The sequence below is a fragment of the Lolium perenne genome, chromosome 4 (genome assembly GCF_019359855.2).
Source record: "Lolium perenne isolate Kyuss_39 chromosome 4, Kyuss_2.0, whole genome shotgun sequence".
Lineage (NCBI taxonomy): Eukaryota > Viridiplantae > Streptophyta > Magnoliopsida > Poales > Poaceae > Lolium > Lolium perenne.
In genome coordinates, this window is record NC_067247.2 from 88311538 (window position 1) to 88327220 (window position 15683).

The 15683-nt window shown below is 43.8% G+C and overlaps 2 long non-coding RNA genes across 2 annotated transcripts; both read left to right on the forward strand.

Moving 5' to 3' along the window:
• Positions 1-1357: 1357 nt before the first annotated feature.
• Positions 1358-3287, forward strand: LOC139830867 (uncharacterized). Its single transcript, XR_011744373.1, has 2 exons — positions 1358-1706; positions 3063-3287. It is a non-coding gene; the product is annotated as an uncharacterized lncRNA (long non-coding RNA).
• Positions 3288-5659: 2372 nt separating this feature from the next.
• LOC139830868 (uncharacterized) lies at positions 5660-7514 on the forward strand. The gene is made up of 2 exons (XR_011744374.1): positions 5660-5896; positions 7253-7514. It is a non-coding gene; the product is annotated as an uncharacterized lncRNA (long non-coding RNA).
• The last annotated feature ends 8169 nt before the right edge of the window (positions 7515-15683 follow it).

The window sequence follows — 15683 nt, forward strand, 5'->3', positions numbered from 1 at the left end:
TGAAAAATAACAGAAAAGGATTTTCGAAATAAAAACAGAAAACCCTAACCCATCTAACCAGGCCCATCCCTCTCCCTTTTCCCTCTTCCCACCGGAGGCCCAGCTTCTCTTCCCCTAGCCTCTCTCCTTTTCCTTCGGCCCAGCCCGCCTAGCCCATACCCCTTCGACCTCATCCTCTCCACGTCGACGTCGTCTTTCCCAGAGAGCACGCGAGGAGCGTGACTGCGTGGTCCTCCCTCACCACCGACGCCCCCACCTCACCTGCCCCCTCCCTCGCTTTATCTCCTCTGGACCACGGCATCTCTCCAACCACCCGCTCTCCTCTCTCACGTCTCCTTGTTTTCTTCTTCCTCTCCAAGGCAGAAACGGAGGAGGAAACCCCCCTCAGTACCTCCTCCTCCTCACCGTCAATCCATTGATTCCGGGCGCCCCTCGTCACACCGACACCACCAGGACCTCCGCCTCGTCACCTTGAACCTCTCCACGGAAGGAATTGATCCGGGAGCGCCTAAATCGACGCCAATTCACCGTTTCCCTCGTCTCTGCTGCCGGCGTTTTTCGAAGAGTTCGTCGCCGTTCGGCCACCTCCGGCCAAACCGAGCCCTTCTCCGAGTTCCTGGTACCCTTGCGCACCTCCTTCCCCCTTTCCTTCTCCCTTTCGTTTCCTGGTTTGAGTTTCGCCGTTGATGCCGTAGCTGCCGCCGCAGATCATCATCGCCGCCGCTCTCCGGCGACCACCTCCTGGCGGCGCCGCTTCCAGATGGTTCACGCCGCCGAGCCGAAGCCGCGACGCCCTTCCTCGCTTCCTGGAACGCCGTCAAGCGCCCGCACGCGCGATGCCTGCGGTGATCACCGCCTTCCCTGCGACGCGCGCGGCATCTCCCCTGCTATGCAAGGTTCGCCACGTCAGCTCCGCCACATCGTCGCCCGGGCCCCACATGTCCGCGTCCGAGGCTAGGCCCTCCTCTGGTGAGAAAAGTCTACAAGATCTGGATCTTGTCAGTTTTGTTCTTAGGCCCCTGCAAGTTCCTGCAAGTTAACCCGCAGCCCCTGCCTCTCTCTGTTTTTGAGAAAACCCCCTGCATGTCTGTAAAGTAACCCGGGGTCCTTCCCCCTTTCGAAAATTATATCTTTGCCCTTTTCTATTTAAAATAAAATCTGTTTTCTATATTTAAATACTAAAAACTAATCTGCTAATAACTTTTAATTAGTAACTCGAAATAAAAAGTGTTATATATGAAAACTGATCAGAAAAATGAGAGGAACATGAATATGCCCTCCATACATATGTTTGCATCATGCATCATATAATTTTGTGCTAGTTTGCATTACCACCTAATATGTAACATATGGAATATGTGGGATATTATATAAATGTTGTCCCGGTTCCATTTAATATTGATGTAGCTCACCCCTGCCATGTTATGCCATGCTATACAACACTTAACTTTGCCGGTAGAAAATGCAACTCCAACCTAATTTGTTTGACCGGGGTTCCGACTCCGATTAAATTGGATAAGTGCATCGCATCACCCTTGCCATGTCATGCATGCATATCATATCTGGAGCATGCTGGTTCTTTTCCGTAGTTGTAAGACTTGCATCCATTTTTTGTTGTAGCGCTTTGTTTCTTCCCGGATAGGATCGCGAAGTGGTGTTGTGAGATACGACAAGTTCTCCGGATGTTCCTCGGCAAGCTTTAACAGGCAAGCATTTCCCCTATACTTCTGCCTCTGCAGAAGTCGCTCACCTATTTTATTTTGCCTTCTCCCTCATGCTATCCTTAAGTTGCGTTCTTGTCACGTGTCCCTTCCACTTGTTACCTCAAGCAGCCTATATTGACTCCACCAACCACCTACAGCTATTGTTTGGTTATCGGGTCTGCCTTGCGAGTCGTAGTGCATGCTAGTGCTGTTTTATCTCATTACCGTTAATGTTATCTTATCGGGATATGTTGGGTTGTTGGGAGGTTGTCACATGCTATATCAGTTGTTGGAGATACACATGCTTTACTTAATTGTTAACAACTAAAATTGTAAGCAGAGGCATCTGCGAGCCCCTTTGCGAAAGCATCAGAACTTTGACTTGCTAATGTCCCCTAGGACCCGAGTTCTTGTTATCTGTTCCGAGATTGAGCGCTCTACCCATGCGTGGGGATGATTATTGGGACCCCCCTCATCCATTACCTTTTCTCAAGTCAGTTGAAAAGGGGGCCACAACCTTGGTTTTATTTGCCTATGCCATGTATGCCATGCTTTACTTACTGTTGCCTTCGGGTGTTTACTTCCTGTTGCCTTCGGGTGTTTACTTCCTGTTGCCTTCGGGTGTTTATATTCTGTACTGTACCCCACGGGACGTTTAGCGAAAGCATGTGGTTCGCATGCCTAGCCGCCGTCGCAAACCCTGAGTCCGCTTCGGAGTACGGCCGGACTTCGTCACGGGTAGCTTAGTCGGGTGGCCCCCCTAGAATTTCTTGTTGAACTGGGAACGGTCTTGTTGTGAGACATCCACCTGTCGTAAGTGGGTCGAGCATGCGTATGGTTACATTTGGGCAACCCCTGCATGGTGTACATCTTATCGATAAGCCGTGTCCGCGGTTATGGACGACTTGGAATTGTATAGCATGATCATAGAACAACTTACACCGTTATCTTGTTGCTAATAATCTGATAATAACTTGCGTAGTAATATAGCCTTACTACAACCGTTAACCAATAAAACTTGTCCACCATTGAGTGCCTTTTACATTGCCTTTTCGCAATTGTTGGAGGGGATGTGTGTAATCGGCTGGGTTATGTTTGTGTAGTATTTTATCTGTTACCTTATGCGCTCTCTCACCTTCTCTGATTAGACGAATGTTGTAGAGTGTCTCTATAGGTTTTCAGTGCTTGCGCTGCCGCTTAACTCCACCATATTGCCTATGACGTTCCTCTTGCGTCCTCTAAGTCCCCTGCGTGCCTCAAGTACAAAGGACGACTGGTTGACGAATGCTTATACGTCTTGAAGTCTTGTTAAGTACGAACCCGTACTTATTGCTGCTTCTACGGGATATAACCGGGCAGGTATGAAGATATGTTCGATGAAGATGACGTTAGCAAGGTTACCCTTCCGGCTTGGCCTGGGCAGGGTTATGGACGCCACTGGTTATCTTCAGGACTCTTAGTCCAATTTGTATCTTGTCCGTACTCGGACGTATTCGATCTTCTGTATGATTTGGATCTTTGTATTGTATATTTGTATCTTGACTCGTTGGAGTCGTTGTTGTAATATATGTTTCTTGTGGGCTCTATTGTAATCCTGTTGTAATGTTACCGCTCGTGTTAATTCCTCTAGCATCACGTGTGTGATTCTTCGTGCACGTCGTGTCGGAGGGCGTCTCTGAATCGATATCGTGCAGATTTCGGCGGGATCGTTGGAATCCTCATGGTACCGGTTCCGGGGTGTCACAAGTTGGTATCAGAGCCTCAGGTTGACGGTACCCCACTAGTCCAGCCTGTAGGATAACCTTGCCAACGGTCGATGAGTTAGAGTGTCAAAACCTATTTTCGAAAATTTGTTGGATAGTACTGATTAGCTCTGAATTTTTCTCCTTATCTATATTCTTTCTCCTCTTACCTCTGCGAGTTTTGGGTCTTCTCTCTTATCTGTGTTCTCCGAGTCTTAGGTTCCGACGTGGGTTGGACGATCTTTGCCCCTCACCTATTAGGTCCGATCTTCGAAGGACAACAGAAGCACATCGTCGACAACGGAACAACGACTTCTTGTTAGTGGTGTCGACCAATCAACCTGGAGCAACAATTCTTGTTAGTGGTGTCGAGGAGATCGACACGTCGCCTGAAGGCCCGATAGTTCACCTCTCTCCCCCGTACCTTGAGGTGGAACCTCGGGGCGAGGTTCCTTGTTAGTGGTGTCGATTGTAACGGCCCAGGGTAGCACCCCTAATTAGAATTGTTTGTTGTTTTTATTTTGTGCATCATCATGCATCATGCATCATATCATCCATGGTTTCAGAAAATAAAATAAAAACTATTTTATAAACCCTAACATATTTTGTTTTCGCTCTTGTATGGTTTATTTAATAAACCTCCCCTTGTCTTTTTCATTCAACAAACCCTAACACCAAAACTATCTAACTTTCAAAATAAAATGGTGCTATTCTGGTATGGTTTCAATTTGGTTTTCAAAACAGTTTGAAAAATAACAGAAAAGGATTTTCGAAATAAAAACAGAAAACCCTAACCCATCTAACCAGGCCCATCCCTCTCCCTTTTCCCTCTTCCCACCGGAGGCCCAGCTTCTCTTCCCCTAGCCTCTCTCCTTTTCCTTCGGCCCAGCCCGCCTAGCCCGTACCCCTTTGACCTCATCCTCTCCATGTCGACGTCGTCTTTCCCAGAGAGCACGCGAGGAGCGTGACTGCGTGGTCCTCCCTCACCACCGACGCCCCCACCTCACCTGCCCCCTCCCTCGCTTTATCTCCTCTGGACCACGGCATCTCTCCAACCACCCGCTCTCCTCTCTCACGTCTCCTTGTTTTCTTCTTCCTCTCCAAGGCAGAAACGGAGGAGGAAACCCCCCTCAGTACCTCCTCCTCCTCGCCGTCAATCCATTGATTCCGGGCGCCCCCCGTCACACCGACACCACCAGGACCTCCGCCTCGTCACCTTGAACCTCTCCACGGAAGGAATTGATCCAGGAGCGCCTAAATCGATGCCAATTCACCGTTCCCTCGTCTCTGCTGCCGGTGTTTTTCGAAGAGTTCGTCGCCGTTCGGCCACCTCCGGCCAAACCGAGCCCTTCTCCGAGTTCCTGGTACCCTTGCGCACCTCCTTCCCCCTTTCCTTCTCCCTTTCGTTTCCTGGTTTGAGTTTCGCCGTTGATGCCGTAGCTGCCGCCGCAGATCATCGTCGCCGCCGCTCTCCGGCGACCACCTCCTGGCGGCGCCGCTTCCAGATGGTTCACACCGCTGAGCCGAAGCCGCGACGCTCTTCCTCGCTTCCTGGAACGCCGTCAAGCGCCCGCACGCGCGACGCCTGCGATGATCACCGCCTTCCCTGCGACGCGCGCGGCATCTCCCCTGCTGTGCAAGGTTCGCCACGTCAGCTCCACCACATCGTCGCCCGGGCCCCACCTGTCCGCGTCCGAGGCTAGGCCCTCCTCTGGTGAGAAAAGTCTACAAGATCTGGATCTTGTCAGTTTTGTTCTTAGGCCCCTGCAAGTTCCTGCAAGTTAACCCGCAGCCCCTGCCTCTCTCTGTTTTTGAGAAAACCCCCTGCATGTCTGTAAAGTAACTCGGGGTCCTTCCCCCTTTCGAAAATTATATCTGTGCCCTTTTCTATTTAAAATAAAATCTGTTTTCTATATTTAAATACTAAAAACTAATCTGCTAATAACTTTTAATTAGTAACTCGAAATAAAAAGTGTTATATATGAAAATTGATCAGAAAAATGAGAGGAACATGAATATGCCATCCATACATCTATTTGCATCATGCATCATATAATTTCGTGCTAGTTTGCATTACCACCTAATATGTAACATATGGAATATGTGGGATATTATATAAATGTTGTCCCGGTTCCATTTAATATTGATGTAGCTCACCCCTGCCATGTTATGCCATGCTATGCAACACTTAACTTTGCCGATAGAAAATGCAACTCCAACCTAATTTGTTTGACCGGGGTTCCGACTCCGATTAAATTGGATAAGTGCATCGCATCACCCTTGCCATGTCATGCATGCATATCATATCTGGAGCATGCTGGTTCTTTTCCGTAGTTGTAAGACTTGCATCCGTTGTTTGTTGTAGCGCTTTGTTTCTTCCTGGATAGGATCGCGAAGTGGTGTTGTGAGATACGACAAGTTCTCCGGATGTTCCTCGGCAAGCTTTAACAGGCAAGCATTTCCCCTATACTTCTGCCTCTGCAGAAGTCGCTCACCTATTTTATTTTGGCTTCTCCCTCATGCTATCCTTAAGTTGTGTTCTTGTCACGTGTCCCTTCCACTTGTTACCTCAAGCAGCCTATATTGACTCCACCAACCACCTACAGCTATTCTTTGGTTATCGGGTCTGCCTTGCGAGTCGTAGTGCATGCTAGTGCTGTTTTATCTCATTACCGTTAATGTTATCTTATCGGGATATGTTGGGTTGTTGGGAGGTTGTCACATGCTATATCAGTTGTTGGAGATACACATGCTTTACTTAATTGTTAACAACTAAAATTGTAAGCAGAGGCATCTGTGAGCCCCTTTGCGAAAGCATCGGAACTTTGACTTGCTAATGTCCCCTAGGACCCGAGTTCTTGTTATCTGTTCCGAGATTGAGCGCTCTACCCATGCGTGGGGACGATTATTGGGACCCCCCTCACCCATTACCTTTTCTCAAGTCAGTTGAAAAGGGGGCCACAACCTTGGTTTTATTTGCCTATGCCATGTATGCCATGCTTTACTTACTGTTGCCTTCGGGTGTTTACTTCCTGTTGCCTTCGGGTGTTTACTTCCTGTTGCCTTCGGGTGTTTATATTCTGTACTGTACCCCACGGGACGTTTAGCGAAAGCGTGTGGTTCGCATGCCTAGCCGCCGTCGCAAACCCTGAGTCCGCTTCGGAGTACGGCCGGACTTCGTCACGGGTAGCTTAGTCGGGTGGCCCCCCTAGACTTTCTTGTTGAACTGGGAACGGTCTTGTTGTGAGACATCCACCTGTCGTAAGTGGGTCGAGCATGCGTATGGTTACATTTGGGCAACCCCTGCAGGGTGTACATCTTATCGATAAGCCGTGTCCGCGGTTATGGACGACTTGGAATTGTATAGCATGATCATAGAACAACTTACACCGTTATCTTGTTGCTAATAATCTGATAATAACTTGCGTAGTAATATAGCCTTACTACAACCGTTAACCAATAAAACTTGTCCACCGTTGAGTGCCTTTTACATTGCCTTTTCGCAATTGTTGGAGGGGATATGTGTAATCGGCTGGGTTATGTTTGTGTAGTATTTTATCTGTTACCTTATGCGCTCTCTCACCTTCTCTGATTAGACGAATGTTGTAGAGTGTCTCTATAGGTTTTTAGTGCTTGCACTGCCGCTTAACTCCACCATATTGCCTATGACGTTCCTCTTGCGTCCTCTAAGTCCCCTGCGTGCCTCAAGTACAAAGGACGACTGGTTGACGAATGCTTATACGTCTTGAAGTCTTGTTAAGTACGAACCCGTACTTATTGCTGCTTCTACGGGATATAACCGGGCAGGTATGAAGATATGTTCGATGAAGACGACGTTAGCAAGGTTACCCTTCCGGCTTGGCCTGGGCAGGGTTATGGACGCCACTGGTTATCTTCAGGACTCTTAGTCCAATTTGTATCTTGTCCGTACTAGGACGTATTCGATCTTCTGTATGATTTGGATCTTTGTATTGTATATTTGTATCTTGACTCGTTGGAGTCGTTGTTGTAATATATGTTTCTTGTGGGCTCTATTGTAATCCTGTTGTAATGTTACCGCTCGTGTTAATTCCTCTGGCATCACGTGTGTGATTCTTCGCGCACGTCGTGTCGGAGGGCGTCTCTGAATCGATATCGTGCGGATTTCGGCGGGATCGCTGGAATCCTCATGGTACCGGTTCCGGGGCGTCACAGTAGGTAGGTATGGTGGACACAAATGGCATAGTTATTGGCTCAAGGATTTTGGATGCATGAGAAGTAATCCCTCTCAATACAAGGCTTAGGCTAGCAAGGTTGTTTGAAGCAAACACAAGTATGAACCGGTACAGAAAAACTCACATAAGAACATATTGCAAGCATTATAAGACTCTGCACTGTCCTCCTTGTTGCTCAAACCCTTAACAGAAAATATCTAGACCTTAGAGAGACCAATCATGCAAACCAAATTTTAGCAAGCTCTATGTATTTCTTCACTAATAGGTGCAAAGTATATGATGCAAGAGCTTAAACATGATCTATATGAGCACAACAATTGCCAAGTATCAAATTATTCAAGACATTATACCAATTACCACATGTAGCATTTTCTGTTTCCAACCATATAACAATTAACGAAGCAGTTTCAACCTTCGCCGTGAACATTAGGAATAAAGCAAAGAACATATGTGTTCATATGCAACAGCGGAGCGTGTCTCTCTCCCACACAATGAATGCTAGGATCCAATTTTATTCAAACAAAGCAAAAAAAAAAGAACATAAAGACGCTCCAAGTAAAGCACATAAGATGTGACGGAATAAAAATATAGTTTCACTAGAGGAACCTTATAATGTTGTCGATGAAGAAGGGGATGCCTTGGGTATCCCCAAGCTTAGATGCTTGAGTCTTCTTCAAATATGCAGGGATGAACCATGGGGGCATCCCCAAGCTTAGAGCTTTCACTCTCCTTGATCATATTGTATCATCCTCCTCTCTTGATCCTTGAAAACTTCCTCCACACCAAACTCAAAACAAACTCATTAGAGGGTTAGTGCATAACCAAAAATTCACATGTTCAGAGGTGACATAATCATTCTTAACACTTCTGGACATTGCACAAAGCTACTGAAAGTTAATGGAACAAACAAATCCATCAAACATAGCAAAACAGGCAATGTGAAATAAAAGGCAGAATCTGTCAAAACAGAACAGTCCGTAAAGACGAATTTTTCAGGGGCACCAGACTTGCTCAGATGAAAATGCTCAAATTGAATGAAAGTTGCGTACATATCTGAGGATTACTCATGTAAATTTGCAGATTTTTCTGAGTTACCTACAGAGAATACTACTCAAATTCGTGACAGCAAGAAATCTGTTTCTGTGCAGTAATCCAAATCTAGTATGAACCTTACTATCAAAGACTTTACTTGGCACAACAATGCAATAAAATAAAGATAAGGAGAGGTTGCTACAGTAGTAACAACTTCCAAGACTCAAATATAAAACAAAAGTGCAGAAGTAAAATAATGGGTTGTCTCCCATAAGCGCTTTTATTTAACGCCTTTCAGCTAGGCGCAGAAAGTGTGAATCAAGTAACATCAAGAGATGAAGCATCGACATCATAATTTGTTCTAATGATAGAATCAAAAGGTAACTTCATTCTCTTTCTAGGGAAGTGTTCCATACCTTTCTTGAGAGGAAATTGATATTTAATATTACCTTCCTTCATATCAATAATAGCACCAACAGTTCGAAGAAAAGGTCTTCCCAATATAATGGGACAAGATGCATTGCATTCAATATCCAACACAACAAAATCAACGGAGACAAGGTTATTGTTAACCGTAATGCGAACATTATCAATCCTCCCCAAAGGTTTCTTTGTAGAATTATCAGCAAGATTAACATCCAAATAACAATTTTTCAATGGTGGCAAGTCAAGCATATTATAGATTTTCTTAGGCATAACAGAAATACTTGCACAAAGATCACATTAAGCATTACAATCAAAATCATTGACCTTCATCTTAATGATGGGCTCCCAACCATCTTCTAACTTCCTAGGAATAGAAGTTTCAAGTTTTAGTTTCTCTTCTCTAGCTTTTATGAGAGCATTTGTAATTTGTTTTGTAAAGGCCAAATTTATAGCACTAACATTAGGACTTCTAGCAAGTTTTTGTAAGAACTTTATAACTTCAGAGATGTGACAATCATCAAAATCTAAACCATTATGATCTAAAGCAATGGGATCATTGTCCCCAATATTTTGAAAAATTTCAGCAGTTTTATCACAGGCAGTTTCAGCAGTTTCAGGCAGTTTTTCACGCTTTGCATTAGGAGTAGAAACATTGCTAACACCAATTATTTTACCATTGATAGTAGGAGGTGTAGCAACATGTGAAGCATTTTCATTACTAGTGGTGGTAATAGTCCAAACTTTAGCTACATTATTCTCTTTAGCATTTTCTTCTCTTTCCCACCTGGCACGCAATTCGGCCATCAATCTAATATTCTCATTAATTCTAACTTGGATGGCGTTTGCTGTAGCAAATGACTTAATATCTTTATTTTCATTAGGCATAACTTTCAATTTCAAAAGATCAACATCAGCAGCAAGACTATCAACCTTAGAAGCAAGAATATCAATTTTACCAAGCTTTTCTTCAACAGATTTGTTAAAAGCGGTTTGTGTATTAATAAATTCTTTAAGCATGGCTTCAAGACCAGAGGGTACATTCCTATTATTTTTGTAAGAATTCCCATAAGAATTACCATAATCATTACCATTATTAGAAGGATATGGCCTATAGTTGTTACTAGAATTATTCCTATAAGCATTGTTGTTGAAATTATTATTTTTAATGAAGTTCACATCAACATGTTCTTCTTGAGCAACCAATGAAGCTAACGGAACATTATTAGGATCAACATTAGATCTACCATTCACAAGCATAGACATAGTAGCATCAATCTTATCACTCAAGGAGGAGGTTTCTTCAACAGAATTTACCTTCTTACCTTGTGGAGCTCTTTCTGTGTGCCATTCAGAGTAATTAACCATCATATCATCAAGAAGCTTTGTTGCGGCGCCTAGAGTGATGGACATAAAAGTACCTCCAGCAGCTGAATCCAATAGGTTCCGCGAAGAAAAATTCAGTCCTGCATAAAAGGTTTGGATGATCATCCAAGTAGTCAGTCCATGGGTTGGGCAATTCTTTACCAAAGATTTCATTCATTCCCATGCTTGGGCAACATGCTCATTATCCAATTGTTTAAAATTCATTATGCTACTTCTCAAAGATACAATTTTAGCAGGAGGATAATATCTACCAATGAAAGCATCCTTACATTTAGTCCATGAATCAATACTATTCTTAGGAAAAGATAGCAACCAATCTTTAGCTCTTCCTCTTAATGAGAAAGGAAACAATTTTAATTTTATAATGTCACCATCTACATCTTTATACTTTTGCATTTCACATAGTTCAACAAAATTATTAAGATGGGCAGTAGCATCATCAGAACTAACACCAGAAAATTGCTCTCTCATAACAAGATTTAGTAAAGCAGGTTTAATTTCAAAGAATTCTGCTGTAGTAGTAGGTGGAGCAATAGGTGTGCATAGGAAATCATTATTATTCGTGCTAGTGAAGTCACACAACTTAGTATTTTCAGGAGTACCCATTTTAGCAATATTAAATAAAGCAAACTAGATAAAGTAAATGCAAGTAACTAATTTTTTTGTGTTTTTAATATGGAGAATGCAAACAAGATAGTAAATAAAGTAAAGCAAGTAACTAATTATTTTGTGTTTTGATATAATGAGAAAACAAAGCAGTAAATAAAATAAAGTAAAGCAAGACAAAAACAAAGTAAAGAGATTGGAAGTGGAGACTCCCCTTGCAGCGTGTCTTGATCTCCCCGGCAACGGTGCCAGAAAAAGAGCTTGATACGCGTATAGCACGCGTCCGTTGGGAACCCCAAGAGGAAGGTGTGATGCGTACAGCAGCAAGTTTTCCCTCAGTAAGAAACCAAGGTTTATCGAACCAGTAGGAGCCAAGAAGCACGTTGAAGGTTGATGGTGGCGGAGTGTAGTGCGGCGCAACACCAGGGATTCCGGCGCCAACGTGGAACCTGCACAACACAACCAAAATACTTTGCCCCAACATGACAGTGAGGTTGTCAATCTCACCGGCTTGCTATAACAAAGGATTAGATGTATAGTGTGGATGATGATGTTTGCAAAGAACAGTAAGAACAAGTATTGCAGTAGATTGTATTCGATGTAAAGAATGGACCGGGGTCCACAGTTCACTAGTGGTGTCTCTCCAATAAGAAATTGCATGTTGGGTGAAAAAATTACAGTTGGGCAATTGACAAATAAATATGGCATGACAATGCACATACATATTATGATGAGTAGTGTGAAATTCAATTGGGCATTACGACAAAGTACATAGACCGCTATCCAGCATGCATCTATGCCTAAAAAGTCCACCTTCGGGTTAGCGTCCGCACCCCTTCCAGTATTAAGTTGCAAACAACAGACAATTGCATTAAGTATGGTGCGTAATGTAATCAACACAAATATCCTTAGACAGAGCATTGATGTTTTATCCCTAGTGGCAACAGCACATCCACAACCTTAGAACTTTCATCACATCGTCCTGCATTTAATGGAGGCATGAACCCACTATCGAGCATAAATACTCCCTCTTGGAGTTACAAGTAACGACTTGGCCAGAGCCTCTACTAGCAACGGAGAGCATGCAAGATCATAAACAACACATAGATGATAGATTGATAATCAACATAACATAGTATTCCATATTCATCGGATCCCAACAAACACAACATGTAGCATTACAAATAGATGATCTTGATCATGTTAGGCAGCTCACAAGATCGAACAATGATAGCACAATGAGGAGAAGACAACCATCTAGCTACTGCTATGGACCCATAGTCCAGGGGTGAACTACTCACACATCACTCCGGAGGCGATCATGGCAATGAAGAGTCCTCCGGGAGATGATTCCCCTCTCCGGCAGGGTGCCGGAGGCGATCTCCTGAATCCCCCGAGATGGGATTGGCAGCGGCGGCGTCTCTGGAAGGTTTTCCGTATCGTGGCTCTCGGTACTGGGGTATTCGCGACGAAGGCTATATGTAGGCGAAAGGGTAGGTTTAGGGGCGACGCGAGGGCCCCACACGCCAGGGCCGCGTGGCCCAAGCCTTGGCCGCGCCGCCCTGTTGTGTCGGCGCCTCGTCGCCCCACTTCGTTTCCCTTTCGGACTTCTGGAAGCTTCGTGGAAAAATAAGACCCTGGGCGTTGATTTCGTCCAATTCCGAGAATATTTCCTTACTAGGATTTCTGAAACCAAAAACAGCAGAAAACAACAGCTGGCTCTTCGGCATCTTGTTAATAGGTTAGTGCCGGAAAATGCATAAATATGACATAAAGTATGTATAAAACATGTGAGTATAATCAATAAAGTAGCATGGAACATAAGAAATTATAGATACGTTTGAGACGTATCACCCCCCTAGGCCGCGCGGCCCTAGTGTGGCGGCGCCTCGTCGCCCCACTTCGTTTCCCCCTCGGTCTTCTGGAAGCTTCGTGGAAAGACCCTAGGCGTTGATTTCGTCCAATTCCGAGAATATTTCCTTTGTAGGATTTCTGAAACCAAAAACAGCAGAAAACAGCAACTGGCTCTTCGGCATCTTGTCAATAGGTTAGTGCCGGAAAATGCATAAATATGACATAAAGTGTGTATAAAACATGTGAGTATCATCATAAAAGTAGCATGGAACATAAGAAATTATAGATACGTTTGAGACGTATCAAGCATCCCCAAGCTTAGTTCCTACTCGTCCTCGAGTAGGTAAACGATAACAAAGATAATTTCTGAAGTGACATGCTATCATAATCTTGATCAATACTATTGTAAGCATATGTAATGAATGAAGTGATTCAAAGCAATGGTAAAGACAATGGTTAAACAACTGAACCATATAACAAAGACTTTTCATGAATAGTACTTTCAAGTCAAGCATCAATAAGTCTTGCATAAGAGTTAACTCATAAAGCAATAGATTCTTAGTAGAAAGTTTTGAAGCAACACAAAGGAAGATATAAGTTTCAGCGGTTGCTTTCAACTTCAACATGTTTATATCATGGATAATTGTTAACACAAAGTAATATGATGAATGCAAATAAGCAAGTATGTAAGAATCAATGCACAGTTAACACAAGTGTTTGCTTCTAAGATAGAAAGAAGTAGGTAAACTGACTCAACATAAAAGTAAAAGAATGGCCCTTCGCAAAGGGAAGCAGGGATAAATCATGTGCTAGAGCTTTTCGAGTTTTGAAATCATAAAGAGAGCATAAAAGTAAAATTTTGAGAGGTGTTTGTTGTTGTCAACAAGTGGTAGTGGGAACTCTAACCCCCTTGCCAGACAGACTTTCAAAGAGCGGCTCCCATGAAATTTTTATTTTTGGGTGACACTCCTTCCAACCTTTGCTTTCACAAACCATGGCTAACCGAATCCTCGGGTGCCTTCCATCAATCTCATACCATGAAGGGGTGTCTTTTTATTTTAGTTTTATTTAAATGACACTCCTCCCCACCTTTGCTTTCTCAAGCCATGGCTAACTGATGTCTACGGGAGCTTCTATTCTTGTAGACAATGTTGGGCCTCCAAGAGCAGAGGTTTGTAGAACAGCAACAAGTTTCCCTTAAGTGGATCACCCAAGGTTTATCGATCTCAGGGAGGAAGAGGTCAAAGATATCCCTCTCAAGCAACCCTGCAACCACAAAGCAAGAAGTCTCTTGTGTCCCCAACACACCTAATAGGTGCACTAGTTCGGCGAAGAGATAGTGAAATACAGGTGGTATGAATAAGTATGAGCAGTAGTGACGGCGCCAGAAAAGTGCTTGCTGGCGTGTGGTTGATGGTGGTAATATTGCGGACAGTACAGATGCAGTAGAACAGTAAACAAGCAGCGATTTCAGTATTTAGGAACAAGGCCTAGGGATCATACTTTCACTAGTGGACACTCTCAACATTGATCACATAACAGAATAAATAGATAGATGCTAGACTCTACACCCTCTTGTTGGATGATGAACACCACTAACTATGTAGGATTACACGAACCCTCAATGCCGGAGTTAACAAGCTCCACAATATTCGATGTTCATATTTAAATAACCTTAGAGTGCATGACAGATCAACATAACCAAACCAAGTACTAACATAGCATGCACACTGTCACCTTCACGCTACGAAAGGAGGCATAGATCACATCAATACCATCATAGTAATAGTTAACTTCATAATTGATGGCGTGTATTTCACACGTTCGTTGGGCAACCCCAAGAGGAAGGTATGATGCGCACAGCAGCAAGTTTTTCCTCAGAAAGAAACCAAGGTTTATCGAACCAGGAGGAGCCAAGAAGCACGTTGAAGGTTGATGGCGGCGGGATGTAGTGCGGCGCAACACCAGGGATTCCGGCGCCAACGTGGAACCTGCACAACACAACCAAAGTACTTTGCCCCAACGAAACAGTGAGGTTGTCAATCTCACCGGCTTGCTGTAACAAAGAGTTAACCGTATTGTGTGGAAGATGATTGCTTGCAGAAAACAGTAGAACAAGTATTGCAGTAGATTGTATTTCAGTAAAGAGAATTGGACCGGGGTCCACGGTTCACTAGAGGTGTCTCTCCCATAAGACGAACAGCATGTTGGGTGAACAAATTACAGTTGGGCAATTGACAAATAAAGAGAGCATGACAATGCACATACATATCATGATGAGTATAGTGAGATTTAATTGGGCATTACGACAAAGTACATAGACCTTCATCCAACTGCATCTATGCCTAAAAAGTCCACCTTCAGGTTATCATCCGAACCCCTTCCAGTATTAAGTTGCAAAGCAACAGACAATTGCATTAAGTATGGTGCGTAATGTAATCAACAACTACATCCTTAGACATAGCATCAATGTTTTATCCCTAGTGGCAACAGCACAACACAACCTTAGAACTTTCTCACATCCTTGTCCTGTGTCAATGCAGGCATGAACCCACTATCGAGCATAAGTACTCCCTCTTGGAGTTACAAGCATCTACTTGGCCAGAGCATCTACTAGTAACGGAAAGCATGCAAGATCATAAACAACACGTAGATATAACTTTGATAATCAACATAACAAGTATTCTCTATTCATCGGATCCCAACAAACGCAACATATAGAA